General features: G+C 34.9%; 2 long non-coding RNA genes and 1 pseudogene across 2 annotated transcripts; 1 reads left to right on the top strand and 2 right to left on the bottom strand.

Annotated features, from left to right (window-relative positions):
- The first annotated feature begins 6,396 nt into the window (after window positions 1–6,396).
- LOC144363557 (FAD-dependent oxidoreductase domain-containing protein 2-like) lies at window positions 6,397–14,088 on the top strand (annotated as a pseudogene).
- LOC144363554 (uncharacterized) lies at window positions 8,632–9,383 on the bottom strand. The gene is made up of 2 exons (XR_013422754.1): window positions 9,298–9,383; window positions 8,632–8,805 (listed from the first exon to the last, which is right to left on the bottom strand). It is a non-coding gene; the product is annotated as an uncharacterized LOC144363554 (long non-coding RNA).
- Window positions 14,089–22,015: 7,927 nt separating the features above from the next.
- On the bottom strand, window positions 22,016–23,200 carry LOC146729048 (uncharacterized). Its single transcript, XR_014928270.1, has 3 exons — window positions 23,173–23,200; window positions 22,706–22,772; window positions 22,016–22,071 (listed from the first exon to the last, which is right to left on the bottom strand). It is a non-coding gene; the product is annotated as an uncharacterized LOC146729048 (long non-coding RNA).
- Between the last annotated feature and the right edge of the window lie 2,442 nt (window positions 23,201–25,642).

A 25,642-nucleotide genomic window follows, 5' to 3' on the forward strand; every position in this document is an offset into this window, starting at 1 on the left:
TTGTTGAAATGCTTTGGAAATGATTGGACTTTCTAAAAATAAAATTTTGAGGCACATTGTAAATAACTAATAAGAGGATGCTGAAAGCACTACCGTGCATTCAAGCATCCTCTCAATGAAAACACAGGTTATGCACATTTACATTATAATGAGGTAAATTAGTGTTGTAAACGGAGTGTCATGATTAAATCTGGTATGATGTGTATGGAACGACTCATGGTGCAAAAGCAGATAAGTGTCGACTGAAGACCCAAATGATAGGTATCACCACCTACCAATTTGGTAGTAGTCATATTGCCGAAAATACTATATCTTGTTGTTTTCAATAAGTATATGTGCAGCAACAATAAACCGTACAAAACCAGTAGTTGACTGTTTACAAGACTGTATTATAGACCCATATCATGCGAAGTTACAGGGTGTTGTACAAATATACCCCCTTACTTTTAGGCTATTGTATGTTCATGCAACTGTCCATTTAGAATGAAGAAGAAATAAAGCTGGTGCAAAAAGACTATATGAAATGTAATTGTACTTCACAGGAATATCAATGATGATATAAATTTCATCAGACTGATAGAACCGGTAAAAGTAATGAATTTATCGCATGGCAATGGTAATGTGTCATCTGACATATAACCGGAGTGAATTGACCATGTGCAAAAACAGCATTGTTGGTTTGCATAAGACAGCCCACACACATGCTATAAGGAGTAAACTCCTTGTATCAGCAATGACAGGGCTGTAAATGAGTCAACATCAAACCAGAAACATAGAATGTAAATGCATGGACCTGTTTGTACAGAATCCCAGTTCATCACTCATTATTTATGTGGATCGTGTTAAAAAGATCTCAAACCATTATGAGACCAATGAAAAACAAATTTGGTGTTTCCAGTATTAGCGTAAAAAATATTGGGTAGTTAGACAGTGATTTTATTATTTTAGATTTATTTTTTCCCCAACATGTTCAGTCTATATCAAATACAATCATTTAAAAAAATATTTTTTACATGATGATATTACTATCAAATTTCGTTTATTTTAGAAAAAGGTAACTCATTTCCATTGCCTAATAAATGACAGTTATGTACATTCCTGCTGTGGCCATTTACCTACAATAGCAACATCACAAGCATGATAAAAGCCCCCTGATGAACACATTGCAGCTTTTGCTGTTTCTTGCATGTGACAAAAATCCACCTAAATCACAAGAAACTTGTAGTGAGCCAAACAATGGTCATGAAAAAGTAAGAATGAATACAGCCAGCCATGCCAATGTGGTGAATCAAATGCAATTTCTTGCATGACTTTCTGCTCACTATTGTACAGTGTTTGGTAGCCTATGCCGAATAATCAATGGTGTGGTCACAAATGATCATGAAGATTAATCATGATTACATACTTCATAGACACTATAACATTACATTAATGGGCAAAGACTATAAATCATATCCATGCCCCTAGACATGGCTACATTCGAGGTCATCATTTTGCCAATGCCATTCTTGCATGTCATTATTGCTGGTGGCATAGATTAGACTATTAATGTACAAGTTTTTACACATATCGGCCTTAATTGGTTTTAGATGCTATTTTATTGAGATGCATCGCGACAACTGTGGCCGTGAAAGACCGGTAGGTTAGGTAATTGCTACTAATCACACCGTGCACACACATCATACGAGTTCACAGACCATAGGCCTAGTAAATCGCTGTCATCATTTATATACGATGCAATATTTATTTTTGGTCATTAGTTTCTCTGATTCATGACATCATGTGCCAATAAATCCTGAAAATTGGCTTTGCTAAGCGATGAGTCGTTTAGTTCAAAACACTGAATGATCATAGCATGGTGTGCAGAGTTTTAGAGGTAAAGCAATTGTTAAGAATATATTAAAATTTGTGGAAAAAGGCAAAGGCTCTTACCTTAGTACAATGTCTGTACGGCGTCCTGGGCTGGCTGGCAAAATAATCACATCATCGAAAGATGCGTGTACGTGTACTGTAGACAATTTCCATGACGCTGCATTGCATGCGTAGAGTCAACGTCACAATTTCTGCGTATCAATTTTTCTCCGCTTTTTTCAACAAATAATTCACTTTTTTCTCATGGGAAAACGTCGTCAATCTTATTTTATTACCCTGAACTTTGTCTTGACAGTGCAAATTATACTCAAATAAACGTCTTTGGATGATTTCTGGCACCCAAAATTGATTCTCGACTCAGTCCTAATTACGCGTTTATGAATGACCTGGTGATCCAAAATTGACCTTGAATGAAAATTCTGCCGCCTACGGCGGGTCCCGGGATCATTGCGTCAAGAGGATCAATTCGGATGCCTACCCGTCCTTTCTCGCAAACACTACTTTGCAAGCTAAATATGACAACAAATCATTCATTTGCATAACTACTCACATGGTTCAGTGGATATATACAATGTCAGCAATGTGAGATTACTGGTTCGATTGCAGTCCGGTTAGTACGATTTTTGAATGCTAGAGAGAACAGTGCTCCTATAAATAGAATTTAAATCCTATCACTTGTGTGAAGACAGATGTGTGAAACACTCGTGGTACAGTGGACAAGACAGTGCGCTGAGAACTCAAAGATTGAATGTTGAAAAGATGGACTGGACACTCCTACAAGACAAGATAAGAAAGACGTTAAAAACATAAACAGCAACTTCTGTATATCAATAATTCAAGTCAGAAAAACAAAGCACAAGAATACACCCTCACATAGAAGCCAGTCGTAGCTGACGAATCGTCGCAGTACCAACACAGATAATAGCTGCAAGTCACATGCAACATACACCAGGATGATTGCTGCTCCCCAAATAGGTCCCTTCTTTTGTATTGACCCCTTAAGGATTGCTAATTCCCCCTTTCTAACTCTTGCCTCCCAAAATAATATATCGCCCCTTTTAGAATGTATTGACCCACTAATAACAGAATATGCATGAGCACAGAAACTGCCACGTCATGAATAAATTAGCATAATTTGCATAAAGTGTAGGTACGTCTTGTGGAGTCCTGCCAAAATATGATAATGTACCACGGTGTCAATTGTGTGTGAGTGCTTGAACGTGACTTTTGTGTACGGACAATAATAAAAACGCCTCAAACCTGTGACAAGAGGGTATTTATATAGAAATAGTTATACATGTACTTATATTGGTTGGTACATTATACTCGCTATAAATGTGTTCGTTCTGCAATTCCACATCCTCCAAGGCAAATCGCATGGTTTTGCTAAAGCTGGTCATTCATAACTGGCCCACGAACCCGTGCGTGATCGTGTTAGGAAAAGCTGTATTTCACTGCAGTTAAATTGCGTCATTTGATTGGGTGAGCAAAGGAGCTGGCGTCCCCAATCAGAGTTGCTGTATCATAAATGTGAAGATCATCGGGAGTCAAGAACAGAAGGTTAGGGTTTATATTCGTTGACACGTCTCCAAATTGTTTTATTCCAACATTAAACATTTTGGTGGGCAAGTGAATGAAAACGATGGAATGTCTAAATATTTGTGCAAATCGCGTTTTAGTAAACTGACAAAACAGTTGAAACCGATAACATATCGACTTGTCCAATCCGGGTTTGTTGCAACAAACCATGGACGTACTCTCTAGTACGTCCATGGCCCAACAAACACATCATTTCAACAGTCACTTTGGGCTGAAACTTAATAAATACTATTGTTTTAAATCATCCGCTATACGCATATAAATCAACAAGTTATGAAACATGGCACCTAGTAAGTCGACACCTTGTCCGTCTCAAATTTTGATTTCTTACCTCAAAATGCGAAACAAAAAGTTCAGAGGGGATCGGGTGTTACGTTAATAACCGTTAATAACCATTGTTCATAATCACTAACTTGGTTTTATTCAAAACTGCACAAATCCCGCGTTTTCCGATGATATCCGACGATTTCATGAACGAAAATAGCCAGCAGCCAGAATCAAAGAGAGTTCGCACAGGGTTCTGCTTAAGGTAAAGATGCAGTTTACCTGACATGTATTTTAATTAGTTAATTAGGAAACCAAGATGACCTCACTTGTCCCCAAAACTATATATTTTCGGAAAGCTTATTGTATGAATTTTAGAATTTTGTTAGTATTTTTTTCATGGACATTGTAGTTAGAAATATGCACAAAAATGTGCTTTTTTGGTCAAAAGTGATTTAAAAAAATAGCTTCTAAACCATGCTTCTCTTTCCTGTCAAATTTGGTTTACGGGTACATCTGTTTACTATGAAGAAAGTGCCGTCTTGAATCTGTCTACCAGTTGACAGTTTTGCAGGGCAGAACCGCTCAAATTTCACAACTTCAAGTTTATGCATCAATTAACACCCAGGCTAGTTGTCTGTACGATTGTTGTAACACTGTTCAAACAACAACAATGTCCCGACGGCGTTTTGAAGATAAACACATTGTCAATCATTTGTGAAAATTTCAAAACAAAAGATCAAAGCGTCTAGGAGCTATTTATTTAAGTTCTGGGATCTGCAAGAAGCTGAGATAATTGCTAATTTGCATAAAATTCACTCAGTAAGAAGTTTGCTAATGCTCATAATTAAAATGGCAGTTCCAAATTTAAATGTATTATCGTTTTGTAAAAAGTTAAATATAGTGCATAACATGGAGATCCCGTAATTTCTTTTTTTCACCATGTTTTTTTTTATTATTTATGTACAGCTTCGCCAAATCATGCTAAGCATTCAAAAGAGAGAATGTTTGCATCTATTATCTATATTTTAAAATCGTCTTTTGAGTATGTTCCACTATTAACAATACTACAAAATAGAACTGTTTGGATAATAAAGGGCAAAAAAAAAATCACTCCGAAGTGCCCACGAACCTGCATCTCTACCTTAAATCAAGGAAATACTCGCTGTTACGGCACGCCCGATTGGCTGAAAATGAGTATGCGGACTGTGGTCTGTACCACAGGGAGGCCAGAGACTACTAGTATAATTTACTGCACGCCTAGCCTGTTTTGAGGTAGGGAGGAGATTATCTTCTGGTTTCGAGTGTATAAAAATAGACAAGGGATGAAGCGAGCTGGTAGAGGAATGATATTTTAGTATGTTGGTAATTGTAGCAATATTTATAAGTTGTTTACTATATTTAGCAAATATCAATCCATAAATTAGGACGTGTTATTTTTCTCAACTGATAAATGAAATATAAGTTATTCTCACGTGATTCAAAAATCTTTTTTTATTCTATGTAAATTATACAATATTTAGGTGTTTAAACCTTGAAGAAAATTATGTACATATCTAATGTACAACATATATACAATAATGGATTTCTATAAAGTGTGTATGTAAATAACGTACTGCTTATTCTCTTGTATGTAGAAATTGTGTTACATAAAACGTGCGTTGAGTTTAGTGAAAGCGGGGTGGGGACGATACAACGTTCGCAATTTGCTCCAGTGAAGTGTGCGCGTACGACATCACCGACAACGCGGAGAAGTACATGGGCGAATTTAGAGGGAGGATTTTTAACAACCAACAGGGCTTCGCGCCATCGGCGCTCGCGAACTTGGCCTTTGGCCAACTTATCGCCTCATCGATTCGAGAATCCTAGATCCGCCCCTGAACATGGAAGGCACTAACGGTAGTACTGGCTTACTAATCTTCTTAACGTGGATTTCGAAGACTTAGCTCGAAATAGCACGGAAATATATTATATTGGTGGACACATCACCCAAACATCAATATACACGTTTTGTTGATCGAGATCGGATCGAAGTATAATTGTGGCAACCGGGAAGACAAATACAGTTACATAGTACTACTAAGATTGAAAGTGACCATGACAAGTGAGTAGATTTCTTTTTGAGTATATATTTCTAAACATTGGATAACATTGTAGTTTGATTCCACATAGCAATATTCGTCATTGTTATCTTGTATTGTAAAAAAATACCACATAAGCTTGGGTCAACAATAGTACTGCTAATTATTTAGGGATAATAAATTAAATAATCACCGACTGGAAGCATAGCATCTCTGTGTAAAACATGTCCTTTGTTTTATAGTTCGGAAAGTGATTAATGTGACACGTTATGCTCCGTATTTCATATGTAAATGTACTCGCAGCGTTTTTAACCATACTCCCTGTTTGCCATGCCGGTCTTGTAGCAGAAAAAATAATTGTAAGGCGCATAGGAGTTCGTATCGTACCATTATGTTTAATTTTAGAAAACAAATCACAATACTCAACCTATTTATTTCTAGCTGTATAAATACATTCTCAAAATGATTTAATAGAAATAAAACAGAAATAGAAAAATTAGTAATGCATTAGTTATCCCAATCAGTTACTTTAAAATAAAAGCAACACCTTAAAATAGTTGACTAGTAGATTTTTATGCATATGGCCAAGCTGTGAGGAGGTTTTATGTGTTTGAAAAATTGGTCGCAAGTTAAACATTTAGTACAATGTCGATCATTATGGATTTAATACAATTTTGTCTAATCGATGAATGTTGAAGTACAACAAAGATATAATATACTGTAAGCAGACAAAACAAAACAAAGCTAAGCAACTCATCGCAGACAACGACATAAATACAAGGCCAGGTCAATACGACCTACTCAGTATTTTTCGCTCAGAACAAGTTGTATATCCACCAGCAGTGAGAAAATCTAAGTGGAGCTACAGGCAATGCAGTACAGGCAGATTAAGAACATTAGGAACAGGCGGATTAGAAACACGCACACACAAGAATTGAACACAAGACCACGGCAATGCGCTTTGCCATTATAAGCAGACATTTGATGGAAATGACGGGAGGGGAGGTCAACCTTTGAACCTATCTATAAAAAAAGGAACGTGACTAAATTCCTGATGTTTGATAGAGCCTCTATTTCATTCATTGTTTGTAGAATACCATGCATTGATTAGAAAAACGTTTTTTGAGTCTGCATTATCTTTAGAAAAAATCGACTTTGAAGTTTGTTTTGCATTCTTCCATCAGCTTTCTTTCTGACGTTATATTTTCAGTAGTGTTTTGCATATGTAAATGTCATCAATCTCTTTGATATAGATATGTTTTAAATTTAATACAGTACTGTAAGTAACTAAATTGCGATGATGATTTCAACAAACAGTTCAAATATGTCATAACATTCAAAATAGTGTTTTAAATGAATCACTGCTTGAATCATTATGACATTTCAAAATTACTTTTCATTATACTGGATTTTCATTATCATAGTTTTGTTGGAAGAATGCAAAAGTGAATAGGTCATCATGTAAATATTTTCTTATTAGTATTTGTGTGTTTTTACATTAAGGTTTTCACAGATACATAATCATCGGTGGTGGACCAGCTGGTCTGCAGATGGGGTACTTCATGGAGAAAAGCGCGCAAGATTATGCTGTATTCGAAGCTAGTGACAAACCCGCTAGTTTCTTCACGCGTGAGCCTCGACATCGCTTTTTGTTTTCTTTAAATACAAGATTTAATCCATACCCAGAGCATGAGTATAACCTGCGATATGACTGGAATTCGCTGCTAAGCGATGATCGTTCTCTTCTCATTCCTAATTACTCTGAAGACTTGTATCCACAGGCAGATGATTTAGTGAAATATATGAATGACTTTGCTCAGAAACTGAACATAAATATAAGATACAACACAAAGATCGTGAACATCGAGAAACGAGTCAAATCGAGTGGAGAGAAGCTGTTCTACCTAACAGATGCTAAGGGACAGGAACATAGTTGCAGAATCTTGTTGATGGCTACTGAGGCGATTTCTAAGAAATTGCCGGACATTCCTGGTATTGAATTGGCCGATACCTATGCTACTCACGATATAAATCCAAAAAAATACGAGGGCAAAAAAGTAGCGATTGTAGGGCGAGGAAACAGTGCTTTTGAAGTCGCTAACAATTTAGCAGCAAGTGCAGCAGTCATCCATTTCTTTGGTAAACGGGCGCCGAAATATGCATGGAATACGCATTATGTTGGTTAGTATATTATCGTATATCATGAACAATTTGTATGATATGACTTGCGTTCAATATGTGTATTTTACAACTCTTGGCTATATTACCCTTTCCTGTTTAACTGTACATTCATTGTCATTGTACACCGGCCAAGTGAGTTAAAGTGCGAGTAGACAATCAATACCTAAATGCAAATCTAAATTCAAAAGGTACAGTGTAAATTTCACGATTAGCATTAGTGCCATTCATATAATTGGATTCCAAATTTGTATACTTTGCAGAGCCCTCTCAACTGAACCCTGTAAACATCACACGATTTTGGGCTCCGTACAATATGATTAAAATAAGATCCTAGTGTTGTGTATTTATTTTATTTTGATCTAGTATTTATTATTTGAAGTTTTGCTAGTTGTGATAGCCAACAAGGATCTTATAATTGTCTATGTAAGTTCCGTTCAAATCTCGTGCAAGTACCAGCCAATCACAGCCCTCCTTTTATACAGGCTGTCGGTTGCTTACTTTTCAGTGTAGCCATACCATTGTGTCAACACAGGTGGAGCTATTGCGGTGATCTGCATGTCAATGTGGTGATACTCTACGGGCAATCTTTCTGTACATAATATTTTGCCCACTTGAATATACCATTAATAGGAAATTACTAGTATATTTTTTTTTATTTACAAAAGAGATTCCACAGCATCTTACAAGTTTGGTCATTACATTGAATATTTTTTCACTTCCAACAAATGTGTACACCTCCTGATGCATCATCGCCAGCCAAGGTTCGTTTATTCAGTCATCGCTTCAATCAAGCACTAAGCATAATTATCTAGAATGGAAGCAGAAATAAGTAAATCGTAATGATTAGAACACTGTAAATAGCTATAATAAACAATGCAAACTGATTTTAAAATGTGTCATTGGCCCACGGTATTGATGCAGAATATTGGAGCAAAAAATATTTACTGATCAATTGCGATGTGTTCCAAATAAAAAATATTTTATTCGAGTCCAAATCAGCTCAATTACTTTAATAAAGTGTTATTGGATAATGTATAAAATGTTGATACTTTTTGACGAATATTCATAGCTACGGCTTCAATACCGTGGACGATTTTGGCCCGATCGTCAACAAAACATCACCCGTCTCCAGGGCAAGCGACTGGAAAAAGATAACAGTGTTTGGTCGAGCCGGTGAAAAAAAATCGTCACTCCCGGAATAACTACGCAAAATAACGAGCTAAACTGGAACCATTCAAGCCACAATATAAACATAAAAATAAAAGAAGACTTTTGTTGCATTTGACAATGATAAACTTACCGAATAGCCGTGTTTTTCCCGATCGTTTTCGTCGCTAACGTGGCTATAATCCGCCATTTTATTTGAGTGTGTGCGATCTGACTCTGCCAGCTGACGTCATCAGGTGCGCTAAAGAAGGAGGTCTGTGATTCGTTGAGTAAAATCGTCGATACTGGGTCTCGTGGAAAACTTGTTACATAGGCAGAGAGGCTCAGATGTATGTAGGGCGGAATTAAAAAACAAATCACAAAATCAAAATAAAATAAAAAGGCATTAATGTAGAGATGCAAGTTTGTGGGCACTTGGGAGTAAATATTTTGTTTTGCTTTTTATTATCCAAACAGTCTTGGCTATAGACTGTTAACATTTTGTAGAATTGTAAATAGTGCAACATACTCAAAAAACGATTTTAAAATATAGATAGCAGCTGCAAACATTCTCTCTTTTGAATGCTTAGCAAGATTTAGCAAGGCTGTACATAAATAATCAAAAAAAACATGGTGAAAACAATTAATGACGGGATCTCCATATTATGCACTATATTAAACTTTTTACAAAACGATGATACATTTAAATTTGGAACTGTTACAGCCATTTTAATTATGAGCAAACTTCTCACTGAGTGAATTGTTATGCAAATTAGCAATTATCTCAGCTTCTTTTTGGTGCACATCCCAGAACTTTAAAAAAAATAGCTCCTAGACGCTTTGACTTTTTGTTTTGAAATTTTCACAAATGATTGACAATGTGTTTATCTTCAAAACGCCGTCGGGGCAATGTTTTTTCTTGAACAGTATTACAACAATCGTACAGACAACTAGCCAGGGTGTTAATTTATACATAAACTTGAAGTTGTGAAATTTTAGCTGCTGCCCTGCATAATTGACAACAGGTAGACAGTTTTCAAGACGGCACTTTCTTCATACTATACAGATGTACCCATAAACCAATTTTCACAGGAAATAGAAGCATAGTTTAGAAGCTTTATTTTTAAATCACTTTTGACCAAAAAAGCATATTTCTGTGCATATTTCAAACTACAATGTTCATAAAAAAAATACTAACAAAATTTTTAAAATTCATACAATAAGCTTTCCGAAAATATATTGTTTTGTGGACAACGGAGGTCATCTTGGTTTCCTAATTAATTAATTGAAATACCTGTCAGGTAAACTGCATCTCTACCTTAATACTAAGATTTTATTCAGATCGGGCTCTGTATAGTTTATTCGAAATCACATCAAACGAAATCATGAGATATAATTTAAGGATTGTTTTAAAAAATTGTATACAAACATAAAATCGAAAATAGTTTTGACAACAACCATTTAACTTCATATACACTTGTATCGAGTGCATTACTGTGTGAAATATTGATTTCAGTTGAATGTAATTAATCTACAACGTTTCATGGAACTTGTTTTTTTATTGTGTTGATGTTATTTATCAACAATACAGAAATTAATGTGATGGATGTATTTTTAGTACTTCTATGCTCTTTTTGGTCAGGTGATTTACGTGCAATTAACAACACAATCCTTGATATGTATCAGTTGAAATCTCTACACTCATTTCTTGGTCATACACTTGAAAAGATTGATGGGGAAAATGTTCAATTAAAGGTAACCTTCCACGATTTGGTTCTCAACTGGTCACCTCCTGGTACATTCAAGACAAACGTGCTATATGATAATGTCATTGGAACTATATTGATACATCGATTTTTTTCAGATAATTGTAAACCAGGTAGGATGCTTCGCCTATTTAAATATTTGTAATCACATGATGAAAACAACTGAGTCGCATTGATTATCACATGAAACCGATCCGTATCAATACTCTGATAATATTTCAGCTACTACCCAACAAAGGAAATACCAATCCTTGACACCAAACTGGGAATCGAGTAATGTCAATATTTTTAATCACATGATGAAAACAACAAAACTGGGTCGCATTAATTATCACATAAAACCGATCCGTAGCAATAGTCTGATAATATTTCAGCTACTACCCAAGAAGGAAAATACCCATCCTTAACACCAAACTGGGAGTCGAGTAATTTTAATGACATGTACTACATTGGAACTGCCATGCTAGCCATCGATCGCAAATCAGCATCCGGTTTCATCCATGGTTTCCGTTACAATATTCAAACTTTGTATCATCTGTTGCTCGAGAAGTATGAAAAGATGCCATATCCCAAGTATAATCCAGAACGTGTCGCATATAAACTGGCAGTGCGAATTATTGGTGAGTAAAACAAATATGTATTGTTTCTGAGGGTCGAATATGTTTTCTCAGTAAAATTGTCGAACAATTATTTACATTTTTTCCTACACTAGGTCGAGTTGCAGAATTGTTTAATTGTTAAATATGTTTCTTTCATATCTCTTCGAACCACTTTCATTTTATACTATCTAGCCACATATGCTTACAGTGACACTATACAAAATAGACTAATTCAGGTTTTTACAGAAGTACTCCTTTTGGAGATTTTGTTTGGCATTACCGTCAATTCAAATCATTTATAAAACTTGCAAGCCGGAAGACTTTTTTGTGGTCATCAAATAATGTCAAAACGATTGACTAACCAACTTGTAAATTGTATAAAACCATATAATATGTATTTTTTCCCTTTAAGGGAGAATCTTGCAAGCCAAGGGATTGCACCGAAGAATCATGTGACACTATTATTTATGTTGTTTACAAAGTTAATCTATCTTTTGTTATCCATTGTAATTGTAATCCAGAAAGTAAATTTGTGTTGAGATTAGGCTTAACTAGAAGTGCCCCTTTAACGATGAAAAAATATCTACCAATCGTGTCTGACGTCCAAGCTCAAGTGAATTTCTTTGTTTAAGTCCATTATTGTTATGAATAATGTTTAACTATTTTCTAGAACGTGGTAGTATTGCATCGAGTCTCTACCAACAAAACACTTTCATGGGAGATATGTTTATTATTCCGGAGGACCCTAACGAGGAGATACAGTACTATGAAGACCTACCAGTGGAGTATATTAAGAAGCTAGACAGTTTCAAGACATCAAAACACGTGTTTATTTTTGTGCAGCGTTATGGATTTGATAGGTATTATCATAATATGAATACACTCGACTCCGATCCAACAATCTAAGATTCATTAAGCTAATGTAGATATAATTGTCACATATTTCTTAGTACTTCATGAGTTGGCTGTTCTAATTTGGGATCAACAAATCAAAGCTTTTTCACAAACTATTAATAAGTTATTTGGAAGAATTTTAAATGACTTATGTGACAGCCATTACTGATCAGTATAAATGAATTTATATTACCTACTAACGAAATTACATAAAAGTATTGCACAATGAATTAGTTTGTCCGACAACCAGTTGTAGCAAACATCACATTTAGCATAATTTTCAACTTAACTATGATATACCATAAACAGTATGTGTAATTGAATATTTAATAGACTGTACTAATCGAGTGTTGTTCTAACTTGTCAGGTTTGGTCGTTGGGGAATGGACTCTACTTCGTTCGTTCATTGGCCATATGTTGAATCTGAAGATTGCCTAGCTTTTTTGAGACCTGTTATATCTTACTATACGAATGGTCAGTATGTGGATGAAGTCTCATGTACAGAATCTCTTGTACTTCGATTCGACATCAAGTATTTTCCCCAAGACAATCCAGATAAAAACTATGCACGTGTGACCAACTTCATCAATAAACATGTAAGTCTTGCATGTCATAAGTCACAATTCATAACGATTTTTTAAAAATCAAAACAGCTTAGAACAGTCTTTTGAGACAATCTATGCACATTATCAGTAGTCACGGTGTAATTATATATAATTTCTTGGTATTTTTCTTCATTCAGCTGGAGAAATACTAGTGACATAAAAGCAATATTACTACGTGCGGCAGCATTCACCCCAGCTGGTCGAAGAAATATATTAATAAATAATATATAACAAATAACATTATTTTTACTACAGGTGAAAGCCTTCGAATGAGTTTTGAATTGGTTGGTTGCATGCTTGCTTGTGACTTCCATTGGGAACATGTATGCATGTGCCGGGTTTGCTTTCTGTGTTTAGGCATTGGGGATTCAGGTCGTTAGGGTTAGGGTTACGTGTGTTACCCGACCATTCTGTTCAAATAATGACGTTGCCTGTGTACGGGTGGTAGTATAATAATCACAATTTTGTAATGTTTATCCTTTTAAGAATACTATCTGTGGAATGCATATGTTACGATGAACGGGTTACACTAAACATCGCCATGGCAGAGTTACGGATTTGTTAGGTATAATAATAATCATAAAGTAGACAAACATACTATTTGCTTTTGGGCTTCTGGGTTATTCTGTATAAAGGAAGGAACACCGAGAAATCGCCTGCAGCTTTTCCCATCTCCGAGCGCGGCCATAATAATGGCGTTCGTGCGACCTTTGTTGTTTTTATTTTGTAAACTGAAACTACTCCATGATATAAAAACACTATCTTTTTGCCCAACGGTATTGACTTGTGCATGTGATAACTTCTGTTGTAGTTCCTGGTATGTTGTAAGAATACGAGTACGTTGACATTGATAACACCGTCAAGTACGGTTTGAAATGTCCTTCTAAATTTACAGTGTTTCTATCAACAGTGTAATCTAAACCCTGGTACAAAATACAATGATTATTGGTTAGAATCCAAGGAAGCGCTGGATGAGGTGTTCACTCCACTCACTGAAAATGAAATGAAGAGACTTCCTGCTGAATATTTTGAGATGGGGAAGTGTAAACCTTACTCAATGGAGTTGCAACCGGATGGGTAAGACAATACTGATATACTCGGTATAAATTGAGCAATTTATTTATAGTCATTCGTTAATTATGCAGTTAAGCATAGTGTATTTGAGTCTCGTAGAACATCACTTGTTATTTCACTGTAGTATATTTACTATGAAATAATTAATTTACCAAAAAAGTAAATCCAATGAATTAGTGTAGTTGTTGCTAAGTTTCAATACTGAATTCAACAAAATAAAAAAACATAATAATCTATTAAAAACAGATATGTGGGTGCGCTATATACAGTTTTCATTATTGCCAAACAATTTGTGTAATTAGAACTTTGTGTAGACTCGTGGCATAGCTTTGTAGATTTGTTGCTGTGTGTTCAAAAAGAAAGGTAAAAATGTTTGCCGCAGAAATATAAGGGAAAGTGTCAACGCTCACAAAATGGTACATTGTATTTGGGTTTAAATGCTAGATGTATAATAAAGATAAATAATTGAGTGGTTGATTGCAGGGTGATTTACAATTACATTAATTTATTCAAAATATGTTGCAATTATTGCAAAATTGCAATTATTGCAATTATTGCAATTATTGCAACAATTATTATACATTGCAATTATTAAAGTAATCTATTTCAACTTTCTTATAAGTGAATCAGACTCATCAAAACGTCAACCAGCCTTAGGAATATTATACCCAAGAATATTATAGTCCATCTTATAATATGCAATCAGACCACTGAGAACGGTTTTAGGAAAACCTTTCAATTATTCCTAGAACTTGACGTTGCCTTGATGCACATACTTTTCTGGGAAACTATATTTATCAGCGACGTTAATTAGTTTGAGAAAACATTCAGCGTCCTCAGCTCAAAGTGAGACTCAAAGTGCCAAATAAAGTCATAATCGTGAAGACATAATTTATACCCCACTCTTTGGTAGTGACTAGACATTGGAATACTGGAATTAGCTTTGTAAAAAAAACATCTGTGCAAATTCTGAGAATGTAATATTGTAAAGATCTCCCTTAGGTTTGCTATGCATCACACTGTGATTTTGGATTCCACTTCTGATGATGAGATCATTGAACTTTTTAATACTATCTGAAAACACCGATGTGTAATGCACAATTGCTTTTGTGTATTTTATTCTGTCAACTGTTCTATGGTATTATTTAACTTGAGAGTTTTCAACATTCCATCTCCATACACACGGCCCAACAACATCATGCTTCCAAGACTTGATGAGACATTAGAAGTCAACTCAAACATAGAGTTGTATCCGTAAGTGATAATTTCATCTATGCACCATGGTCTTTTCGATGGCATAATGTTGTTGGTCACACAGGCTTGTCTAGCAGTTTTCATTCGTTATTGGTTCACTTTTCTCACAATCATATATATTTGGTGGATACCCCTACAGACTGTATGTAAAAACAATACAAGTTTGTGGTAAATAAATCTTATTCACATATTATACATATCAGTAGGTATAATGAAAATAAATGTTCATGAAAATAATTTTCTTAGTTTCATGAACAATAATGATTATTGGAGACACCACATGGTGGGGCGGAAAAGAATAGCGCTAGATAATATCCATTTTTAATTCATAGTGGGGTGGGAGTTATAGTCCAGAAATGTACTACACAGCTTGTAGGGCAATCAAATGTTCACAACAACACTTATACAGCCAATATGCGAAGCAAAGAAAAGTCACAAACATATTAGAGAAGTCAACAACATATACTTTCTTGGTTCTTTATTTTCTCCAAGTGATCCATAACACAAACAAAATAACTTAACGCTTTAGTCCGCCATACTGTGACCTTGAGCTATTGTTCCCAAATGATGTTATGTTCTAAGGGTTAAATTAGGAACGTGCCAAGTTTGAAAGTCCTGGGTTATTTCTCTTGCAGTAATATAACATTAATAAACTAATATTGTGATGTTGAACTTTGTCACGAATTTCTCGTAAATACTGAATATTTGTGTGCCAACTTTGAGATTACTAAATATTTCCCCCACGTAATTATACTATACAGTGTAAAACTGCATATTGAGAGCTTGACATTTGCCTCCGAAATGTTTCCATGTCATGTGGGGTGCATTTGCAATGAGTGTGGCAAGTTTTAAGTCTTTCTCTATGATATCAATTGAGTTGTATTGTGAACACACACATATGTAGGTATGGTGCATTTATATAAATATAACTTGTAGAATACCTTTCTTTTTAAGCTATGCAAATTTGACTTAAATTCGATTAAATATCAATATAAATTAGGGTCGTCAAACAGTCTGACAGCTGAATAAAGCCATATGCGGAATGTCGTGAACCTCAAGTTATTGCTTCATTGTAAAGCAGTCTTTATCGAATTGGTATCTACAAATAAGGTGGAACAAATCACGTTACAATATAATGATAATAACGGTGATAAATCCGAGCTTAATTTATTCTCTCAATTTAACCTTTATGACAGTTATCACACTGCAATGCACACCGTGTCTTCCCATGATCCCATTCATACTTTTATTTTCACGGTTTGAGGTAATAACAGACAGAATAAAGGAGGCTGACATTGTTTTTCTTTCGAGGAGGCGTTACTAAAACAATGTTCAATTCTTGTACATGCAAACTAACATATCCGGACGTGAAAACAAGCGAGGGCACTTATTGTAAAACGTAATATTTTCTGGGAAAAGTTGCAATAAGAAATGAGAAGCTAAGGTCGAAATAATCGCTAGGCGCATGTTTTTAAGTTGTGTGTCTGTCATTGGGATTTAAAACGTATGTAGATGTAGTCTATTTCTAGGCGACGCTTATCTTACAGCAACAAACAAGTGTTGAATATATATAAGTTTTCTTTTGTCTAGGCGCCTAAACGAGTTATGAGAACCGATAGCTGCTGGTATTTCAACACAGCGATCTCGTTTGGCTGTGTAATTTAGTCACAACGACGAAATCAAATATTCATAAATTTGCATTTATCTATTGCATGATAAGTTGAACAAATGCCATATTTGTTTAGGCAATTGTCAGCAGTTGTTAACTGGCTGAACGACCTTTGACATAATAATTGCTTCACTGTTATTATCATCACGTCTCCTTATAATAACATTTGACGCCAATGGCGGAATGCTGTCAATCAGTATGATTTAATGATTACCCTCGACGTACTGGTATATTATTTTTTGAGACAGCGCCCTCTGTACTTAGACAAGTCTGTTGGTAATTTTGCAAAAATACAATAGCGCCCTCCACGTTAACAATCGCAAAAGCTACGTTCGAGAGAAAGGAAAACTCTAATACCGGTTAAGGATATATCTGATAATATAGTTTATGTTATTTGGTGTTAGATTACACACGTAATGCAGTATTTTTTTTTATTCACATGAAAAAATATTTGTGTTTGAGTCACTCGTGTATACCATGGCAATCGGCGCCAGACCCTATTTTTTATGTACCCGAATCACCAAAATTTGATTTTGAATACGCGTCGCTTTAAGAATATCCATCGTGAACGAATGTCTCTTCAAGTTGACAGACATTTTGTAATAGAAAATTGCTTGCATTTTTGTTCTACCATATGTTAACCAGTGATTAAATAAGACTACATAGTGGCATTGAACTTGTTACAAACAGTAATTATTGAGAAAGTAGCTGTTATTTAATAAATCAACAGAACAAACACGACAATTTCTACGATACACACATTTATTGCGAAAAGATTTAATAAACACAGACGACGTTAATTTCATCTTGGAATAGGTCCCACGTTTGACACAAAATTACTATTTAATTATGACATCTGCCGCAGCATCTACCGTCTGTTTTCTCCGCTCCACTACCGAGAACATTTGCTATACGAATCCTGTTTCACCTGCTGAGTTCTCAATCATGTAAAACCTGATGTCAGTGCCAAAGTTCACCCACTTAATTAATTAATTTGTTGACCGAGTTTGTTCGTAACTGATAGGTGATTCAATTAGCGCAGAATCGTGTCGGCTTTTGCTGTTGTTGTATTTGTGTTCACTTTTGATGTTACATATTCGAAGTCGTAGTAAATCAATTTAAAGCGGGGTCGTCACCTGCGCATGCGTCAGATGACCATAGCGTGTCAATGGTTACAAACAAGTGTCTACCCGCGCTGCTAAAAGATGGTTGAAAACGAAATCGCTGGGTGAAAAGGTATTTTGGTGCATTTTTCCAAACATAACATGCAACAGGGTCATTTTTTAAAATAAATCTTGTATACTTTACCAGAGTTTCGCTTGCTTAACATTTAGAACGATCATGTTCGGGAGCTCTTTCGCAAACGCACTCCTGGTAACTTGTGTGAATGACGTGAATAAATAATTTACTTATTAAAAATGTGCCCAATCACGTGTTCAGGAGTCTATTTTTGACAGGGAAGCGGAGAAAACAGATGGAGGCTGCTGGGGAACCATAAATCACACGCCTGTAGCTTCCTTTTGAAACCAACAAACATGCATATGACCGTCGTGTGGTGTGGAGATCAAAACTGACAAGACATCAGTTGTTGTAAAGGTCAAATCATAAATCACATATTTATCACCAGTTGCACATGCGCACTAAACACTTTTGAAGATCAAATCTGAAATTGACATTAAATGTTTCAATTCGCATCCTTGGAGCGTACGTATATAAAGCACATTAAGTTAGAAGCCTACTCATAAATTAAAATACCCAAAATTTCTAGAAATATTAGAAATATTTGAACTGTAACACAAATAATGCTATTTCATTGTACCATGAGACATTAGCTTCATGATTGTACATAATAAACTAATTAAAATTGTCATGCGATTTATGACCAATTTTTAAAATAAAAAAATTATGACTAGGCTCCTACCTTAAGGTTATGTTTCAGATTACAGCTGCCTGACATATAATTTATTCACATTGCTTCATATTCACTTATATTCCAATTCATCGACTTTAACGCCATTTTGTGTTCTCTTAATGTTCTATATTAGCTATCAATAGTGCATCAATACAATATAAATTTTAAATGTTAATTGTTGATCAAATTAACATACATGTATGTCTCGAAAGACAGTTTGCGTAGTTTTTGAAACAATCACGATTGAGACATCCTCAATTTACAAAGTGTCTAATATAAGATTAAATTAAAATCAAACAGTGTTAGTAATCAACCACAATTTGACTAGCGTACATATAAAAGCTTAACCCTACACTCAGCCGAGCCAGATATAACTTAATGTATATACATATTGCTACCATATATTGCTACCATATAAAAAGTATGATACTAAGAATAACAGATAAGACATAAATGGTATTACACGGTAGTGCATATGTCGTACTAGTGATTGTCTACCTGACAGTCAATTGCGCATGCACTACTGTGCTTTACTTCACTTTTAACATGTCATGTATCGCAAGCGAGGTTTTTCGTAACGTGGAAGGCTAGACGATCGGGTCTCGAGTTGTGTTATTTGGTTTCGTCTTTTAGCTACGTCCGAATAACTACAGATATATTAACGGCAATCTGTTGGTTATTGCCGTACAATTTACAGTTTGAAAATGTGTTAAAAACACAATAGCGCAACTGACCGTCTTTAGACTAATATTGGTACGATATCTCTTGAATCACACATACATTTAACTTTATTTTTGTTTCTTTATTGCTATCTCAAGTGAGTTTCAGCCAAATTGAAATGAGAACTTGTGGTTTGTCATGATTAGTACCGTCATACTACCCAAGGTGTGAATACAACATATGTACTTAATAGTTTGTCTTAAATGTTTTATATTAACATATCTGATGTTAATATTACATAATGAGTTCTTTTACTCTTGCAATATTAAATGTGAACTCCAATAGTACTGCGATAAAGACTTTCCGTTTTCGACAGTTCTTTCGTGTTTATGAAGAAAAATACAGTATTTTTACAAAGTAATATTTTACTTATCAAAGTTATTGCTCATACATAAGTTGTTGAACACACTACATAGTTTGTAATTTCATTCAGCTTCTTTCAGACATACTTCAAGACAATAAAAGGAAAAAATATAGAGAATATAGCAAATTATCTTTTTTCTGTGATATTCTTGTGTAATCGGTAATTATGAACATTATTTATAGGTGCTTAGGGAATACATTTCGTTAGGAATTATTCTCAATATAAATTTCTAAATTATCTTGTTAAAAAGAATTTCACAATGTCGAAAACGAAAAGGCTCTGTAGTAGTATTCAATACAATAAAATTGCATATACAATACATTACACAAATTGTATGTGAAAATTCAATTGATAACTAGTAAAACTAGTGAGTTTCACAGCTCAAAATTAATATATAATAGTTATAACTATACGAAATACACACAAAATATATATAATTTACATACTGATACATATACAATTCGACTGAAATCCGATATTTAAAAATGAAATTTAATAAGTTTGATGGACTAGATAAATCCCGCACATGCACAGTTGTGGTAAATGTTATTTCTGATTTTTAACGGAACGTAAGTTTGAGTATGAATTTGGTTTGTTTCTGTTGATTTTCACCTGAAAGGGTGCAAATATTCAAAACACTACCACAAACGTCGGAAAAGTTAGACGATAGAACATTTTTTGAATTTAACAACTAAACGGCGAAATCTTCAAAATTACTGCTTTGTTGACTTTCTACTTCAATAGCTCTTTTGGCCTAAAATAAATTCAAATACAGTCATATCAACAGGACGACTATTTGTTGCAAAAACGCGTATATAAAATCAGCAAATCCTGATTCGGCAGTGACATTTATAATGAACTGTAGCAATGCATTAGTTGAATAATACGTGTTGCAAAACCAATGATTAGTTGTTATGAATTAGACACTGAATACTGTAGTATACCGAATACGAAAACAATTTTAAGTAACTCACCGTGTCAAATAACGTACTCACTCTTTCAGCTCTAAGTTTGGTTGCTGACATATTGTTCCTCTCAGCGCCCTGTTTCAATCGCCTCAATTTCTCGATACGTTGGTTGTTTTCTTTGCGGATAGCCAATCTCTCTGCTTCTTTCACCTGGAACTCATTCCAAGCAAACTTATAATCATCATCGTTCATGAACCATTTGATATTAATGCCTTGCAATAGCTGTGAATTGAGAAAGAGAGCGATGTAAACTTAAATATTCAATACTGAAATACTAAATATTAAAAGGGATGTAGCAGTATATGTGCGGTGTTGCCTTGTCCTTATCGCTTCACGAATATTTGTGTATATGATTTACTATTGTTTCATAACCATTTAGATGTGTTATGATCCAAATAATAGTAAGATTTGTGGATCGTCAATGTTATAAAGTCCACAGATTTAGTCCCGTAAATAATATCTACATACCTCTGTGTTGGTGGCAAAAAAGCACAGAAATACCAGGGAACCCTATAACAATATAATAAATATACACAATTATTTAACGCGGGGGAGGAGGATTTCAATGACATGGAATCTGATCTAAATCGAATGAATCATTTATTATCGTATTATCAATGAAAATGATCGCATGGTTTATGAAAAAGCAGGATCTAGCCAGAAATCGCCAATCAAGTGACAAATAACACCTACCTCTGTGAATATTGCAGCTGCAAACATATATTTGATTTCTTGGACTGCGCTATCATCCGCCGCAAAGAAACCAGTCACACGGCAAATAGCCAAGACTGCACTTAGAAAAGCAGTTGATTGGATATCTCTCCTGACAAAAAAGTAAAGGTTTGTCTTTATTAGTGAGAACAGTCTGTTCTACTTGTTGCAATACGCACACCATTGTTTGATATTCAGCAGCCGCGTTTAAAATATGATGAGAATATTGTGATAATGAATAATTGTGCATAAATGATTGTGGAACAGAATATAACACTTGGGCAAGAATATTTAAAGGAAACAAACCACAGTTTCTCCTTCTCAAGATCCCATTTATCGCCGAGGAAATCCTCGAACAGATATCGTACAACAGAGAGAAGTATTGTTGTTGCCTGCAACAAGAAGAAATTCACCTGGTATTAACAACTATTATAATTAAACATCTGTCACCGTAACGCCATAAGTTACAGCGTGCCGTCATTTTGCGGCATTTTACGGGGTATTTTCATCCTACCATATAAGGAAATGCGAATTCTAAATATGGGACAATTACACGCATAAGCGTCCTCTAATAATAAAAACAAACATGGCTGCTACCGGGGTTTGACTGGACCGAAGTTCCCTGATTCTGTTCTAAAAATTCTGGATTTCGGCATTCCCATGATGTATCCTTGGAAGAAAAAGATGTATGATAATAAGCTAATTACGAGGATGCCTCGAAGTATACACTCAGACAGTAAGCCCTTGCATCGACCTACGCTGCGGGTTGGTTGATACTCTCGCTGTACTGTCTTCGTGCATACTTTGAGGTATCCTCGTAATAACCTCATATTATGCAAATTCACCAAACATTGAGTTCCTGCACATAAAATAGGAGAATTCCCTATTCTTACTGATCAGCTGAATCGTGCAAGTAAAAGCACATGTATTTAAACCAATACATGAACAAATATTCCACAATGCCATTAGCTGTTAGAACATGGTCTTCCAAATTAAAGGCTAAAAGATTAGTAAAAAGAAACTTACTAGAATACTCGTTATTGCAATCCCCTCGGCATACGGTAGTACTTCAAATGATCTGGAAACCCAACACCTGTGAATGATAACATACTTACAATGTCAATACTAGATAATGAAGTAAGCACACCTTCTCACCAACACAATAAAATTCAGCATCCCAAGTTTAATATTATAATAAATCAGTTGTGTATAAAATGTGACATCAACAATACAACATTTAAGTTAAATATTGCAAGAAAACCAATTGAAAAAAAAAATAATGTTGGGGTCGCTTGTTTCTAATAAAATTATCAATATGTTCTAATTACATTACTGAAAAAAGAATTATATTATTGTAAATTTGGATTATTGCGTGATATCAGGACAAGGATGTAGATGTGCAATGAAAAGTGTTTTTTTTTTTCTTTCAAAACGATGAAAACATAATACAAGTGTTACTCTTAAGAATAACGCACCCTAAGATAATATAATACCTGTTAGCTGCTTCATACACAGACACATTGTTGTAGAAGGAAACGCACGCAATAACTAATGGCACTATCCATCCAGAAATGAAATAACACACTCTGTAAGCAATAAACGAATAATAAATTGAAAGAAGTTAAGTCCGTGTGAGCTGTTTCTATCCGGGGAGTACACATAATTTTTAATTGCCTGAAGACTTATTCAGACCAATAAACGCACAACGTAAGACGTCCTTGTTTTGCCATATGCCAGGCGATAATATAGCAGAATATATCATACCTTGCTTCAGTCGCCTGGTAGACATACAACTTCATCTGTGCTAACAACTGAATACTCATATTCAGCATCCACATTGAATTGGCCAACAGAGTATAATGCATAAAGAAAGCCAATGACCTGCAATATAACTGTACGAACATACACAATCATATACATTTCCAAGCTAGTTTTATATGCCAGTCAATTAATTATATACATTTCCAGTTGCGTTACATACCGTATTTTTCGCTTGTTCCTCGTTTAGACCAACTACAAAGATCACCAGTACAGGATATAAAATGAGTGAACAGACAGTATGTCGCAGTACATAATAGCGGTCAGATCTCCAGCTGTGAGAAAAATGAGGTAATGATAAAGTTTAAATTGAAAGGGAATAGGCGAATCATATGCTGAATGCTGGAATCAACATAATACTGCTACTAACCTTGGTATAAAGAGTGCAATATACGTTATACCAATCATAATAATTGATAGTACAGAAACCAGTATTGTGATTATACCAACAGCAGCTTCGAAAAAGGGCTGAAAAGTGATAATGTGTTTAATTGTTACATGATGCATATTAGAACCCAGCAACTGACGGAACTGGAAAGATTCAGTGTCATCAAATAACTGCCCTTCTGTGGACACCCTACTTAAATACACGGATTGCAAATCTATGGTAGCTATATGAACAATGCATACAATATTTACCACTAGAGGCTGCCCAATTGTCATGACCACGGCAAAGCTACCAAAACGATTACACTGACATTCGGTGTACTGCCAATTGTTATCGATTCCTTCTTCTATCATAGTGCAGTCCGATGATTCCAATATTCTAAAAATATAGTAACGATCCAATTAATAAATGAACAAAGTGAGCATCCAATTTTCTGGTAAAGGAAACCACATATAAGAGAAATTGGGAAATCAACTTGTTATCAAAGATTTTAAATTCTCAAATATGTATATCCATCATATATTCAGCACTAAAAGTAATTTTATGTCGCTTGGTTACGCATTCATTCCTACATATTTATATAATAATAAGTATCAGTTACCCATATAATGCGTTATCTTGAACATAGGAACAGATGGGATTGTAAGCATCCTGGGAAAAAAGAAAATTAAATGACAGTTTTAGTATATTTAGTTTTCTTGTAAAGATATGCATGTAACACGTGTATAAGTAAATTACAGTTATAAGTATGTCATTAAATGACATTGTGCCTCGCCTTCTTTTCATAGAATCGCATCGTAAGGATATCTCCTTCACTGGAAAGGTTCTTTTGAATTGACGTTGGATGAAGACATACTGATAACGCAGCTGTATTAACTTCAGTCACTTTCTTGGCTGCTGTTACAGATCCCACCCACCTCTTCATTTTTGGCCTACGAGATAGAAACAAAATAAACTACGTTGAACATCTAGTGCTTAAATATGAAAACGCTGATGTAATGCAAACTTAAGTTCAACTCGCTTACAAAAGTGTCATTACCAATTGCATATTTCAAACGACCAGCACTGTAATCTGGAAAGCCCTGTTCATAATATCGTGACCAAACAGATATACTAGTGCACATAGTCAGTCACACTTATCAACATTCTTAAGCTCATGAACTAACCTGTTAGGAAAACCCGATGCTAAAAATATGCGAGGGTTGTTGAAAACGTACGCCACTATGGCAACAGGGGAGTCTATCAGAGAAATCGGAAAGTCGTTGTGACGTTATATTTATTGTAGACAATTTTAAAAAAATTGTAAATAATCACGTTCGTCTTAATATATGAATTCACAAATGTATCCAGCCCGCTCACCTGGTATTTCGTAATTTAATTGGTCCAACACAAAATTAGATATTTTCAAAACAGGTATTGGAGTTGATGAGTTATTAAATTGCAAAGGTTTTTCACCGTTGGCATTCATCCCCAAGACATCTGAGTCACCATTCATACCATCTCTTATGAACCTTCCAATAAGATCTAGAAAAAAACAATATTTCACATTACATTCACACATACATACACATATAACAATATATTTGAACGTATTTTACTCACAGATATTATCTCCGGGGAGGATGACGTCATCTGCAGTCTGAACCATAAAATCGTAAACCGTATTGCAGAAGTTATCGAGCGTCTTTAAAATAGCGACAACTCCATTCTCAGGACCATTACGCTGAAGAAATGAAAGTGAACAAATAAATACATTT

This window comes from Saccoglossus kowalevskii, chromosome 22, assembly GCF_978046115.1.
Source record: "Saccoglossus kowalevskii chromosome 22, keSacKowa6.1, whole genome shotgun sequence".
Lineage (NCBI taxonomy): Eukaryota > Metazoa > Hemichordata > Enteropneusta > Harrimaniidae > Saccoglossus > Saccoglossus kowalevskii.